The sequence below is a fragment of the Lissotriton vulgaris genome, chromosome 11, assembly GCF_964263255.1.
Source record: "Lissotriton vulgaris chromosome 11, aLisVul1.2, whole genome shotgun sequence".
NCBI lineage: Eukaryota > Metazoa > Chordata > Amphibia > Caudata > Salamandridae > Lissotriton > Lissotriton vulgaris.
The window spans coordinates 575355477-575370164 of NC_141699.1; positions in this window are offsets into that span (position 1 = coordinate 575355477).

Genomic DNA, 14688 nt, shown 5'->3' on the forward strand with positions numbered 1-14688 from the left:
GAGGGGATGGGGCCATTGATGCTGAGTAGCAGCAGTGAGATGTGCACTTAGGTTTAAAGTACACATTTCACTTTAGCCAGCTGTTTTGCTACAGCCAGCCAGACATGTGCATTTTAAACCTCTCTAACCCAGCTGTCCGCACAGGCTTCCAGTGCTCTTAAGAGTGCTGAAAGAGACTACTCCCTCGTATCCTGGTGCTTTCATGCTGTTTAACAGCATGAGAGCAGCGGCAGGATTGGTTAAGGGGAGTTCATTGAATCACTGGAGTCCCAGAGATGTCTATAGAACCAACCCACCTAGAAGTTGGAGAGACTTTGCAGGTATTCTGCCTCTACATAATGAATTTTGCAAAGACAATTCTCCCAGAGGATCTTGGAGAGACTGCAGAGACTATGACTTTGCACCTCCAAGCTTATTGATGTATCTTGCCATTGAAAAGTTGTCCATCCTTAGAAAGTTGCAAGTATAAGACTTGTGTTTGGTAAAGCTCTTGATAACAAAGATGCTTGATAGAAGCTCTAGTGAGTTGTTGTGTTGATTCAAAAGTCTACCGTTGAGGGAGGCCCAGAGGTAGCAACCCAGACTGATCTGATTGAGCCTAAGTGTATAACGATTTCTGGAGAGGGTTCAAAAATAACATTGCCATTCCAAGTATCTATGTTTAGAAGCCCATAACGCAGCTCTTTTCACAATACCTTTTTCAGTGAAACCCGGTCCAAGTACTACAAACTTTGTTGTAGGAGATACGTTTTCAAGCACTGTAGAACATGATAATTAAGGAGAGCATGAAAGATGGCTTGAACTGAGGCCTCCCGGATGCCAATGAGACAGAGAGGGTTCAAAGAGGTAGGAAAGGGGCTGCCAGGGATGACATCAACTCCTCTTTAATAAGGGACATTTTCAGAGGAGGAAGTTTCAGAGGGCAGGCAATGCCCACTGGAAAGTTGAAGTATATTGAAGTTTTGGTAGAAGAGGAAGAACAATTCTCAGTTCATAAGGAATCCCAGATCGTGCAGAAGAGATATCGTCTAGTCTAGATGGGGAGAAGAGGGACAATGGACAATGATGCATAAGGAGGATACCATCGAAATATGAACCAGAAGAACTGCTCTAGCATGCAGATGAACCACCATTGATAAAACACTAGAGGTTAAAGGACAGGCCAATACCACGTTTGGTGTCTCTAATGAAATGGTAGGTGCTTTGGAAAAACTGGAAGGAAAAATAGGCATCCTTTAAACCAGCCAGTTACCCAGGAGGATGGGGCCATGTAAACATTAGATGCATTCCATTTTTAATTGATGCAAAATAACAAAGTGCTTCAGGGCACAGAGATGTATGGCGGGTCTGAGACCCTTTTGTTTTTACAAATGAAAGAAGGAGCTTGCAACGCCTTCTTTGGCAGGCACTAGGGTGATAACATCTTACTGACGCATGTTTGATACTTCTTGGTCTACAAGGTCTGCATCCATTGCCATGAAAGAATGGGCAAGGAATGATGTGATTGGGTGAGAGTGGCCCTCAAGGCTGTCTGGTCACCTGAAACTGAATCTAGTATTTATATGTCTGAGATGATTCTTTGCCAGTTTGGAAAGAAGAGAGCAATTCGCCCCAATGTATGGAAGAGGAGCTGAATGCAAAAGAGGAAACCTTACATTGAGTTAGTGAGGAATGGCTGGCTGCTTGAATCAATCTCTTACACCTCTCAAGGGCTGGCCTCCACATTGAGAGAAGGCAGGAGACAAAGGTGAGGTAAGCACAGCTGTGGAAGCAACAGAAGCTGAAAGGTTGAACTCAGAGGTGGCTAAATGGCCAAAGGATCACTGGTTGAGGAAAAAAGGCAGCATCTGTGAAAGACCTTTCTCAGGTTTGCTTGGGCTTTGTCATGGAAGGAAAAGATGGATACATGTTGGGAGACTGATTTAATAAAGTTAATAAAATTATTGCCAAAGATTAGGCCATTTGTAGGATCTTTGATGGGATTGGTATCCAGTTCTGCCAGTGTCTGATGTTAGTGGTGAAGAATGGAAGATATCCAGAAGCATTGATGAATATTGAACGCACTCTCTGAGGGCATTTAGGGCCAAGTGACAGGGATATGTTGAGGCCCATTTTAGGACTTTTAGGAGGTGGATTAGAGGGCCAGTGGTGTTGAGGATGCAGTATTTATAAAGCTTCATAGCACATAACTCCTCACCTCTGGTTGCATACTTGGCACTGGAGGAAGGTGGGAAAGTGAGAGTTGGTGTTTGGTTTAAAGCAGGCCTAGCCAGAATAGTTGGGGCAAAGTTATTCAGGATTAAATTGGCCACCTGCAGAGCCGAAGACAAATCCAGAAATTGAAGCATCTTAATTCAGGTAGCTCATATATAGGTTTTCCAACAAGGACCAAGATAGGCATATTGGGTAGGGGGAGAGGCAGAGTCAATGTAGAATAGCTGAAGGAATGGAACATCCAGGGTATCAAGTGGAAGAGGGCCTGAGTTCTGCATATCATGGACGCTAGAGAGCAAAGCACATTAAGAGGAGTCATGACCTTTTTTGACCATGCTAATAACTTGTTAGACCTGGTACCATTGGTATGAGTCTCCCTTCCATTTTTCGCTGTTATGTCCACAGTATTTTGATATGTTTTTGGTGGTTTACATGCTTTGGGCACTGTGCTACTGCTATTCAGTGCCACAGTGCAAGTGCTCCCTATTGTAAATTGTTTTATTAGATTAGTGACTCTGTGATTTGCTTATTTGATTTACTTGCCAGACCCTAGTACAGTGCATCATGTGTGCCCAGGGCCTGCAGATCAAATGTTGCTGGTGGGCTTGCAGCACTGATTGCGCCACCCACAGAAGCAGCTTGTAAAGTGTGTCTCAGGCCTGCCATTGCAGAACCTGTGTGCAGTCTAGTACTGCCATGTCAACTTGGCAAGTGAACCTACTTACCAGTCCCTATACCTTCCCTTTTCTACTTGTTAGCCACCCCTAAGGTAACCCATGGACAGAGTGCATTGTAAGGAAAAGGTAGGACAAGCCCTGGTGTGTGTGGCATGTCCTGATAGTGAATTACAACCATCTATGATTTTCACTATTGCAAGGCTACCTGTCCCCATCAGCCAGAACGGGCAGTTTGATTATAACATATTATATAATCCTAACTGACCCAGGGAACATTGTAGAAAAACAAATTTAGTATGCCTGAACTCAGAACATTAAAATACATATTTTAGTGAAGGTGAGTTTTACATTCTGATTTTGAAAATACCACTTTCAGAAAGTAGGTATTTTTTTACCTAACCATCCAGCCTGCCTCTGCTAGGATGTGTATTGTATGTCTGGTTTGTGTGTAACAGGAGGGTTTGGGCTCCAGCAGTCTGATGAGTCAGGGCTGGGCTGAATCAGACCTTGGCTGAATAGAGAGTAGGGGACGGAGATTTTCTTTCACTCCCCTAAGCCCTCATATGCTAGAGAGTAGGGGGAGGAGATTTCCCTTCAGCTACCTAGGCCAATTCTGCTTTAAAAAATGCTGCCTCCACCTCCTGCCAGGAAGCTGCACCAGTGAGGACAGAACTGTTTTTGGCGAGGTACAGACACTGTGCCTTCAGAGAACAAATAAATTAGTAGTATAAATATTGGGGCCAGACCCCAAGACTTTAGATCACTTCTGGGAATCAAGACGAACCTTTGCCAAGCAGGGGAACCAAAGAAGCTGAAGGATTTGACTTCCCCTGTGCCATTGTGCTATTTTCTGGGGTTGGCCTGTAGTGGTTACTTATTTGCCAAGGAAAGGAAAAGGAACTTTTAATGAACTTTCATCATCTTGAACCTCCAAGGGCTTGAATTCTGCTTGCCTCCTGCTGAAGTCTTAGGGATACAAGAGTTCACCACCAGCTCCCCCCTGAATTTCCTTGCTGGGAATTCTGTCTGCAGAAGCCTGCATATTGTTGGGAGCTGTAAGCGCGACGCAACGAGAAGAAGAGTGTCACCTCCACAGCTGTTAACTTTGTATCACCGGAGAAGAGTGCCGCCACTGCAGAGGTCATCGTCGCATCCCCAGAGAAGCGTGTCTCGCAGCTGTTCATCGTTGCATCACCGGAGAAGCATGTCGCCATAGCAAGTGTCACAGTCGAATCACCGGAGAAGCGTGTCGCAGGGCCTGTCCCGGCTCAGCCATCGGCGGGCATGCATCGTGGGGCGGGCATGCATCGTCTTCACATTGTCGCATCACATCAAAGACGACATCTTATGGCATTGCAGCGGATCGTCGCATCACATCTGACTAGAAGCAAGGGTCCCTATTTGGACAAAGGTGCAAACCATTACCAACTAGAGACCTCAGTTCTAACACAGCCTCAATATCCTCCCTGATAAGGACCTTGGGTATGTGGCCTCGAGCATCATACAAGATTTTGTTCAGCATTTTTTTCTATAGCTCGGAGAAGGCCTCATGGATATGCTTGCTCTTTAGAGCTCATTTCAGTGCTGAGAGGGTTCAGAGAGTACAGGAGGTGAACTAGGTAGGGGTGTGCTCCAGGTCAACAGCCAGATTTTCAGAAGCCTTGTCAACAGAGGTGTGCATTGATGCACTCTGCTGTCTAATGGCCTGCTCGAGTGTCTTTGAAAAACAGAGGTGGGTTGAGGGAAAGTATCTTCATTCGAGGGTCCTCCAGGGATATCAAGAGTACCCTGTTAGGTGGCACGTTAGGTGGCACATTGGTGCAAACTGGGCCTCCTTGCTTACTATGTGCAGAGGGGCTGCCTCTATGTTCCCCAATGGAGATCCTGTCCTCAGGTCGCTTGAGGATACCCCCATTCAGTTGCTGTTGTTTTTTTAAATCTAAGATATGCTTCTTCCCAGGAAAAGTAGGCAGACTAGGTAAGAATTAAAAGGGATTGAATTTCGAATCTATGGATATATATATTTATTCATCTTGAAATATAGCAAACAGGACAAGGCTATCAGAAAAATCATTAGAACAAACTCACCCCTCATTTGTGATGATCCCATAGTTGGGCCAACTCTCCCGATAAATGCTCCTATAACTTACACAAGGGCTACCTCCATGAAGGATATCCTAGTTCGAAATGACCCCTTCACACTTCCCAAGAATACATGGCTGTCTCAAAGAAAAGGATTCCATTGCTGTACGACATGCAAGGCATGTCAATTCGAAGCTAATAAAGATTCCTATGACACCTCCTTCTGCAATGTAGAAAAACCCATAGGGAAATCCCTAACCTGGAAATCAGACTAAGTAGTCTATGTGCTGGAGTGTCCATGTGCCCTACAAGATGTAGGTAGTACTATACTACCGGGGCACAAAAAGATACTCCAGCACATTAGAGCCATCAGAAATAAAGTCATCACATACCACATAGCATGACACTTTGGGAAGACACACAGTGCAGACCCCAAAAGTTTAAAATATTTTATCATTGATGCAATTCCACAGTACAAAAGAGGGGGGGACAGGGAGAAAGGCCATAGAGGTCTAGAGACCAGATACATCCTAGACTACGATAGAAAGTCCCCGAAAGGCCTTAATATTACAGAAGAATTATTCACCTGCCTCTAAATTATTACAATAAAGCACTGTCATCCTCAATTTTGTAATCTTCCAGCCGCACATATCCCGATTCTTTTAAAATATTTTCATCATATTTATCACAGTGTTTACCAAAGGGACTGTTTACCACTTTTACAGACTTTTATTAGCGCAAGTTTGCACAGGTTTTAGACATGTTGTCTGATAGGCAACAAGGTTTGCACTTGGACACTTTCTGTACAGGTACTGTAGTTTGCACCAGCACTTTATGTCTTGGATATATAAAGATGAATTGGGTAGGTATTTATACCAGGATGAATCCTAATGTATCTTTTGATGTAGCATGTTTTGAAACTGCACATACCAAAATATTGCAATTATGTTTACAAGTGAAAAAATTATGACATCAAGATTTTGTTTATATTTATACAATACCTTGCACATCAGTGTGTACTAGCACTTTTATGATCAAAATAAACTAAAATCTGCACTCACTTGTGGTCCGTGCTCCGTTACCTGCCTGCTAGCCTGCATGGTGAAATCAGAGGTTGGAGTTTTCGTGAAATATATATCTATATCTATCTATCTATCTATCTATCTATCTATCTATCTATCTATCTATCTATCTATCTATCTATCTATCTATCTATCTATCTATCTATCTATCTATCTATATATATATATACATATATCTATATATATATACATATATATACATCTTTTTTTTTTACATCGTGAACCCCACGCGTTAGCACCTATAGCAGGGTTGGGGCACTTTATGGGCCATAGGCCTCTTCTGTCTGCAACTCGGCAGAAAAATTCTGATAATTAACACAATGGAGGAATTCAGCGTCAATAGAAGAGCATGTGGAATCAAGGACAAACAAAAGACGGTAAATACTGAAGGGAACGAAGGACAGAATATTGAATAGAAGGGAGGGTCAAGTGAAGAATGGCAGGATGAGTAGGCGGATAAATGTGTGGGTAGATGGATGAATGGGTGAAATCATAAGTGAATGGATAGGTGAATAGACAGGTGTCAGGATGGACCAGTGGATGGATGGATGAGTGGATCAATAGATAGATGGATGGATAGGTGAAAGGATGGTAGAATAAATGGATGGATGAGTGGGTGAAAGGATGAGCAAATGAATGCAGAGTGGATGGGTGAGTGGAAGGATTGCAGCGTGGATGGATGGGAGAGTGAATGGAAGGATGAGGATTTAGGGTAGAGGGAATGGATAGATGGATCAATGACAAAGTGGATGGATGGATGGATGGATGGATGGCTGGATGGATGGATGGATGGCAAGACGGATGGATGAGTGGTAAGTTGGATGGATGGCAAAGTGAATGGATGGATAGGTGGATGGCAGAGTGGAGGGATTGATGGAATGGGGAAGGTTGACTGATGCATGAAAGAATACATGGATGAAATAATGTAAAGGTAAAATCGTGGTTATCAGTGGGTAGATGGTAGAGTGGAATGATGAATGGATAGATGTCTACATGGACAAAACAGGGGAGCTCTTCTAGGGAGGGGTCGGCTCACTTGCTTCATTTGCTTTTTGCCACTAGAGCTTTCATTTCAAAGTGGGGGGTATTTTCATTTTCTGGATACTCCCTGTACACATACATACATATATATATATACATATATATATATATATATATATACATATATATATATATATATATATATATATATATATATATATATATATATATATATATATATATATATATATATATATATATATATATATATATATATATATATATATATTCACAGAAAAAACCATAGGTTATAGTCCATATATAGTTAGGAATTTGCATTTATAAAACCTTGAAAATTCAATGAAAAAACCATTGGTTATAGAACATATATAGTTAGGAATTTGCATTTACAAAACCTTGAAAATTCAATGAAAAAACCATTGGTTATAGAACATATATAGTTAGGAATTTTCATTTACAAAACCTTATTTTACTCGCATAAAACCATTGAAATTCCATATATAGTTAGATGCGCTAACTATATATCGCGCACCCGCAATCCACTGCTGATGATGTCACATATTACATCATTCATGACATGGTCAGTGACATCACTGATGACATCACTGATGACATCTCAAATGACATCACTGATGACATCACTGATGACAACATCCAGTGACTGTATGTTTCTGTAAAGTTAAAATATGTCTTACATATTGAAGAATGAGTGGATGTATAAGTGTCTGGATGAAGGATTTAGTAGGTGCATGACTGACTGTATGAGTGAGTGATTAAATGTGTCTCACTGAGTGCATGGGTTAGTGACTAAACTGTCTTAATTTGTGCATCATTATGTCTGTTGTTCTGTAAACTGCTGCATGTGTTGTTCAGTAGCTATATGTGTAACTATATGGGTTATTGATTGGTTGCCCAAGTATTTGTATGGGGGACTGAGTGTGTGTGGCTGGGAGGTGTATGACTCTGTGCATAGATGTGTGAGCAGTTGATTCACTAGATGTATGGGTTCAAAAGTGCATGTGGAAACAGCTGTATGGGCAGTTGACTGTGTGCATAAGTGTATTGGTGAGTGAATGGATATCTCAGTGCTACATGTCAAAGTAAGTACATATGTAAAACACAGTACATATGAAAGTTGACATATATAAATAACTGTGCCTAAGAGCCAGTGAATGTGTGAGTGGCTGTATGGATCATTGTGAACTTGTATCAGGGATTGAATAAGAGAGTAAATATGTGTTAGTATATGTTTGAATAAGTAAGGTGTGTATAACTGTATAGTTGAGGAAATGGAGGTGTGATTGATTCTTTGCATGACTGACTAGGTGTGTGAGTAACTCCATGGATGAGTGACAGTCTGTGAGTGTCTGTTTACACTGAGTGTATCTAAGGTTATATTAGAGTCTGAAGAGGTTCATCGTATTATCACATGAATGATGTCATCAGTGATGTGATCAGTAATGTCAAATGAGATGTCATCAGTGATGTCATCAGTGATGTCATTTGAGATGTCATCAGTGATGTCATCAGTGATGTCATTTGAGATGTCATCAGTGATGTCATCAGTGATGTCATTTGAGATGTCATCAGTGATGTCATCAGTGATGTCATTTGAGATGTCATCAGTGATGTCATCAGTGATGTCACTGACCATGTCATGAATGATGTAATATGTGACATCATCAGCAGTGGATTGCGGGTGCGCGATATATAGTTAGCGCATCTAACTATATATGGAATTTCAATGGTTTTATGCGAGTAAAATAAGGTTTTGTAAATGAAAATTCCTAACTATATATGTTCTATAACCAATGGTTTTTTCATTGAATTTTCAAGGTTTTGTGAATGCAAATTCCTAACTATATATGTTCTATAACCAATGGTTTTTTCATTGAATTTTCAAGGTTTTATAAATGCAAATTCCTAACTATATATGGACTATAACCTATGGTTTTTTCTGTGAATTTCATTGGTTTTTTAAAAGCTAACATCTGTAGCTGTAAAATGTATTCTACTTTAAAAACCAAAATATATTTTAGATGTTTATTGCTAATTTTAATTGAAATTTTTTTTTTCTTCGCTTCCGGTAAGCGAACCGGGAAGCTTTCCGTTAGCTCATCTTGATGCCGCGATCTAGTACGCGAACCGGTAAACGTTACGTTAGCGGGACTGTGACGCGTCGCGGAAGCGCGACGTATAATTGTCGCGAATGCGTCTTATGACGCGCCGCTTTAGCGCTCCCGAAAGTGCTCGGGACCGCGAACCGGAAACGATGCGGAACGCGGCGCGCACCGCGTAACGTGAGCGGAACAAGTCATGTGACTTGTTTATCGAAGTTTTCATTGGTTCATTTCACTTTTGGTTTCCAAATGATGTATGACTAGGTCATGTGACCTAAAAATAACACTTTTCATTGGTTCCGAACTTTTGCTTTTCCAAAATCACGTAAACCCCTTCTTCTTTCCTCACTCTGACTTTCATCTTGGTGAGAGAAAGACCATTTTCCATTTTGATTACAATGGCTTCTATCTTTGCTTCAGCTGGTGGACCCCCACCACCACCTCAACCTCCTCATGACAAGAGAGGACCACCATCTCAATTCATCTCAAACAGAGAGGAAGAAGAAGACGACTTAGAAGAAGAGGACACTGATGAACCTGAATTTATTCCGGAGTTGCCCCGTGTTTCCAGAAGGAAAACAAGTTTCATTTGGCAATTTTTCTCAATTCCTCGAGGGGAGAAGAAAGTTAATGCCAAATATGCCACCTGCCTAATTTGCAAAAAAAGATTATCTCGAGGCACAGAGAAAAAGTATAGTATGGGCAACTATACTATGCATCGCCATATGGTCAGGTGGCATCCATTAAATTACAGCCGGGCAGAGTTAAGGGATCTGCAAGATAATCCCCCGACAACTCCTGTGGCCAAATCAACTTCTAATATAAATTTGACTGTAAGAGAGGCACAGGAAACTGTGCCAAACATACAGCCAAACTTCAAGCACATGAAGTTTACGTGCATACATTGTGGTGCTATGCTCTCATGTGGCAACATGAGCGTAAACTTAATAAACTTGGTGTATGATAACCATAACTGCCCTAACCCACCCAAGCAGTAATTTTTTCTTTGCTCCTGTTGAGCCCTTTTCGATGCCTGTTTTTTTGTTGTTTCCCCTCCATGAAAAACACAAAAAAACATAAAACTGTTCTAAAAATACAAAAAAACCAAAAAATGTTCAGAAAATAAAAGAAAATTAAAAAAACAACAAAAACATAAAAAAAAAGTTCTTTTCAGAACTACCTCCCCTTTCAAATATAATTGCTAGAATGTTTAACACTCTAGCAAGCTCTATTTCTTTTGGTTCGCTTCAAGTTCGCTGACCGGTTCGCGAACTTGAAGCGAACCAAAAAAATATTTAAAAAAAAAAAAAGAAGAGTTAGTATAAGGGAAGTAAACAAAGAGTAATGTTAAAAGAAAGACAGCTATAGAGAGTAAATCAGAGATAGTGTCAGTGACATCATCAGCAGTGCATTGCGGGTAAAAAGAGTAGAAAACATTTACCTTATAATTCTTGTTACCTTTTTTAAATATTTTTTCATACTTTCAATCTGTAAAAGAGAAAACATACATTTCCAAAAATATTACTACATGTATTTAAAAATTACAAAAGAAAAGGGAAAAGGTTGAAGAAGAAACACTTTTTCAACAATTTTGACATTTACAGAAGCCTCTGCTTCTCTACGTCCCCTACACAATCCTAAAGATATATATTTTAAATAAACAGTATCTTCATGCTGATGAACTGAGACCTATTTTTGAACATGGTACTTCTTTTGCACTGCTGATGTCTCACAATAGTAATGCAATAGCAGCGCAAAAAAGATGTAAAGCCATCATAAAATTGTTTCTAATATTTTAAATGATAGTTTCAGGATGCAAATAAGATGTGTGCTTTGAAGAGCTTTCTTTGAGGTGAGGCCTATTCCTTTTTTTAAAAAAAACAGTACCCGGAAATACAGCACTATAAGCATTAAAATTGACACTTACAGAAGACTCAGTTTTTCCATATCTACCTCACATTTCTAAATGTATATCATAAGTACAAACAGAAGAACATTAATTATACATGTTTTATGGTTTATTTTTGCTGTTCTCAGAATGTATCAAATTTCACTTAAATCAGTGACTTGAACGTATTCATCATGTAACAGCGGGGAAAAAAAACACAATCAAAATGACTGTGTTTAAAAAACCCATACAACCTAAGAAATCTGATTTCAAAACTCCTTAAAATTAACTTACTTTCAATGACGTCGAAGGATCTCCTATGAACAGCATTCACTCTGTTGTGCTATAAATATTTTCAGCCCGCCACTTTCTGAAAGAAAACCTCCATCGATACGAAAAATATGTTACATAGAACAAAACACTTCTCTCATTCTATCACATGTTTCCACTAGGCCAAATCATGTTGCCGCGATTCGCTACTCTTGTAATTCTTCCAATCAAATCCCGACATTTTCTATTTTCGCAACTTTCTAAAAAAAAAACATTTGAGATTATTTTCACAATCCTGGACTACTAATATCTTACCCTTCTTTGTCACTCATGTTCTCCTTTTCCTATGACACTGATACTGCTTTCCATGAAGCAGACTTACTTGCATCAGGTTTATATAGTTGGATTTTTTTAAATTGACATTATAATTAAAAGTTTTGGACCAATAATCTAGACAGCATTGCAGACTTACATTCCCGCTACTTCATGAACCTTTTGCAATTCTTCACAGGAAATCCCGAGATTCTTTCATTAAAATTTTGGTTTTAAAAACACCAGGTAAGAATTTTTAAGGTCAAACGGCAATTTTTTTTTGAAAGTTACAACGGAATCATTGCAGAATGACCAGCCGTTTCGAGACTTTAAATAAGCAGTATAATGTCCTGATGTTGTTGAAGGACCATCGTGATAGATAATTGCTACAGTTACAAAAGTCCTTCCAGATATTGAAAGCTGAGAAGCCACAAAATTTTTTATTAAAGTTGACAATTTTGATCCATCAGGCCTACATCGTTGAATCATTAAAATGACATACTGTCCATATCTACGTATAAATAATGTTGACATCATTTCAGATTTACATTGGCTACACTCCATGTTGTGATCAGCTGCTTTTACTAGCTTATTAAAGGACACTGATTTACTGTCTGGCAAAGTTAAATATATAAATCTTTCTGAGTCTACACTAGTAGTACTTGATACCCTACAATTCTCGCAGTCATGCTGCCATTGATAAGAAAGCCCAAACAAGTGATCTACATCTACACCCTCATCTTGCAATACATCAAGCATATACATTAAAAACTCCTGACAATCTTGCTGATTATTTTCAGAGAAGTCTGTTTGCCCTGAACATTCATCTAACAGATAACGAACTTCAGACACACTTTCTACTTTTGTTCGATCACTGCTACATTTCTCGAAAACAGAATTCAATAAACAGCATAAAATTTGTTCTGAATTCAACAGAATCTGTTCTTTTAAACTCTCTAGTGAAAAGAGAACATTAACCACTACATTTGCATAGCAGTTGACACCAGAACTGTTTTCAAATTGAAAACCGACAACATCTTCAACAGAATCCACTTTCTTTCTGCTAACAATTTTCGGTTCATTAACTTTTAGTCTTTTTGCAACAACCTCCCTACTATTACTGATATTTCTACGTTTGCGGCCTACCACACGTTTCTCAAACAAAGGATATTGAGGCAAATGTGGCGCATACTCTCTTCTTAACCTATTGTATTCCTTAACACAATCTAGATCCGCACAAATGTTTGTGACATCACAGTCAATCAAGTACAATCCTGATAAAGTTCTTACTCGTGACAATGCCACATATGCCATACCCTCCTTGAACACAGAACTGCCAATATTCACCAATGCACTGTCTACACTTAAACCTTGCGATTTATGAATTGTTACCGCATATGCCAAGCAAACAGGAAACTGTTTACGGCGAACATATAAGTCTTTAACAAGCAAAAACCTAGCAGAACAACGACCAATTAGCTGTACTTCCTCAATGCCATCAAATTTAATTTTTAAAAATTCTATTCCATCTCTATTTCTGTACTTCTGAAAATCAACAACATTACCCATTGATCCATTTACCAGACCTCTTTCAACATGTAAATTTCTTCTCAAAATGATTCGGCAATTTAAACACACATTCAAAGTCTTTTCAAAACCCGCTGTTTTAGATATAGTCTTCTCTAATGAATCCAATTTTGATTTCAAATTTTCTGACAAAATCATTGTTGATCCCATGTGCTCTATTTTGTCAATAGCTTCAAGTTTCACAATCTCTTGCTTTTCTAAATTCAACATTTTGTTGTTGAAGATGGCACGTTCTGCAAGAGTTGGCATCAAACATATTCCGGATTTCTTCTCAGTAATTTTCTGAAAAATATTCTCAGCCACAATCTCTTGTTCGGGATATAAATTTGAAAGTAATCGTGCATTCAAAGCTTCTTTTCCATGCTCGGTCACTTTTCCAATTCTAATATCTTGTAGAATATTCTTGTAATCTTCATCTTTTGCCTGACGCATATTTTCATGCAGTTCAGCATAATTGAAGTTTAACCATATATTGACGTTGCCAATGCTCCCTAGGCACTTCCTGGTATCTTCATGTGTGAGTATTTTGAACACAGGTTCTCCTTTTACTGGTGTCAGCTGCAGAAGATCTCCGAAAACAATGATGTGTTTGCCACCAAATAACACATCATATTCAGTTTTAAGTACTTCTTGCATTCTCAAATGTACAAAGGCAAGCATGATATTGGAAACCATGCTTACTTCGTCAATGATAAGTAGTTTCATTTTCCTCAAGACTCTTGAAACTTCAAAGCAAGCATCCCCAGATAACTTGTGATATTGTAATTTGTTGTCATGCTCCACCGGCAGCATCAGTAGACGATGCAAAGTAATACCTTTAATGTTATGTGCTGCAAGTCCAGTAGGAGCGGTGACAACACAAGACAGCGATGACTCAGTCCTTTCCTGCAAATAGCATGAAATTGCTTTAATAAGGAAACTTTTTCCAGTTCCCGCTTCTCCACTCACATACAGTCGGACAGGCTTCAACGATGTACATGAGCACTCTTTCTTCTCATGACTTAATCCATGCTCAATTTGCTTGGTAACTTCTTCATATATTTTCCTCTGCTCAACATTGAGTTGTTTTTCCAAGTCTTCTAAGTTAACTGAATCCTCCTGAGCATGTGCCATGGCTCTTTCCACTTCATTCATAGCAGTGGCTGCTTCATTTTCGATAATAGGTCCTCCAAGTGGATCTTGACTCAATGAAACAGAACTCTGACTGTCCTGAGAACTGTCTCTGGCAATCTCGGCTGCAATCGTTGCTTCCTGCTCAATTTCCAAAGTTAGCATTTCTTGATATTTAGGAAAAGCAGGACATTCTATGGACTCCTTGGCTGCATTGAAACAGTCTTCGTAACAGAGGAAATCTCCAAGCAGTTCCTCTTCTGCACGCCAAGGCTTGAAAAGTTGCAAAAGTGCTAAATAGAAAAACTCCTTTGTTTCTGAAGATTCGCCACTCAATTTTCGAT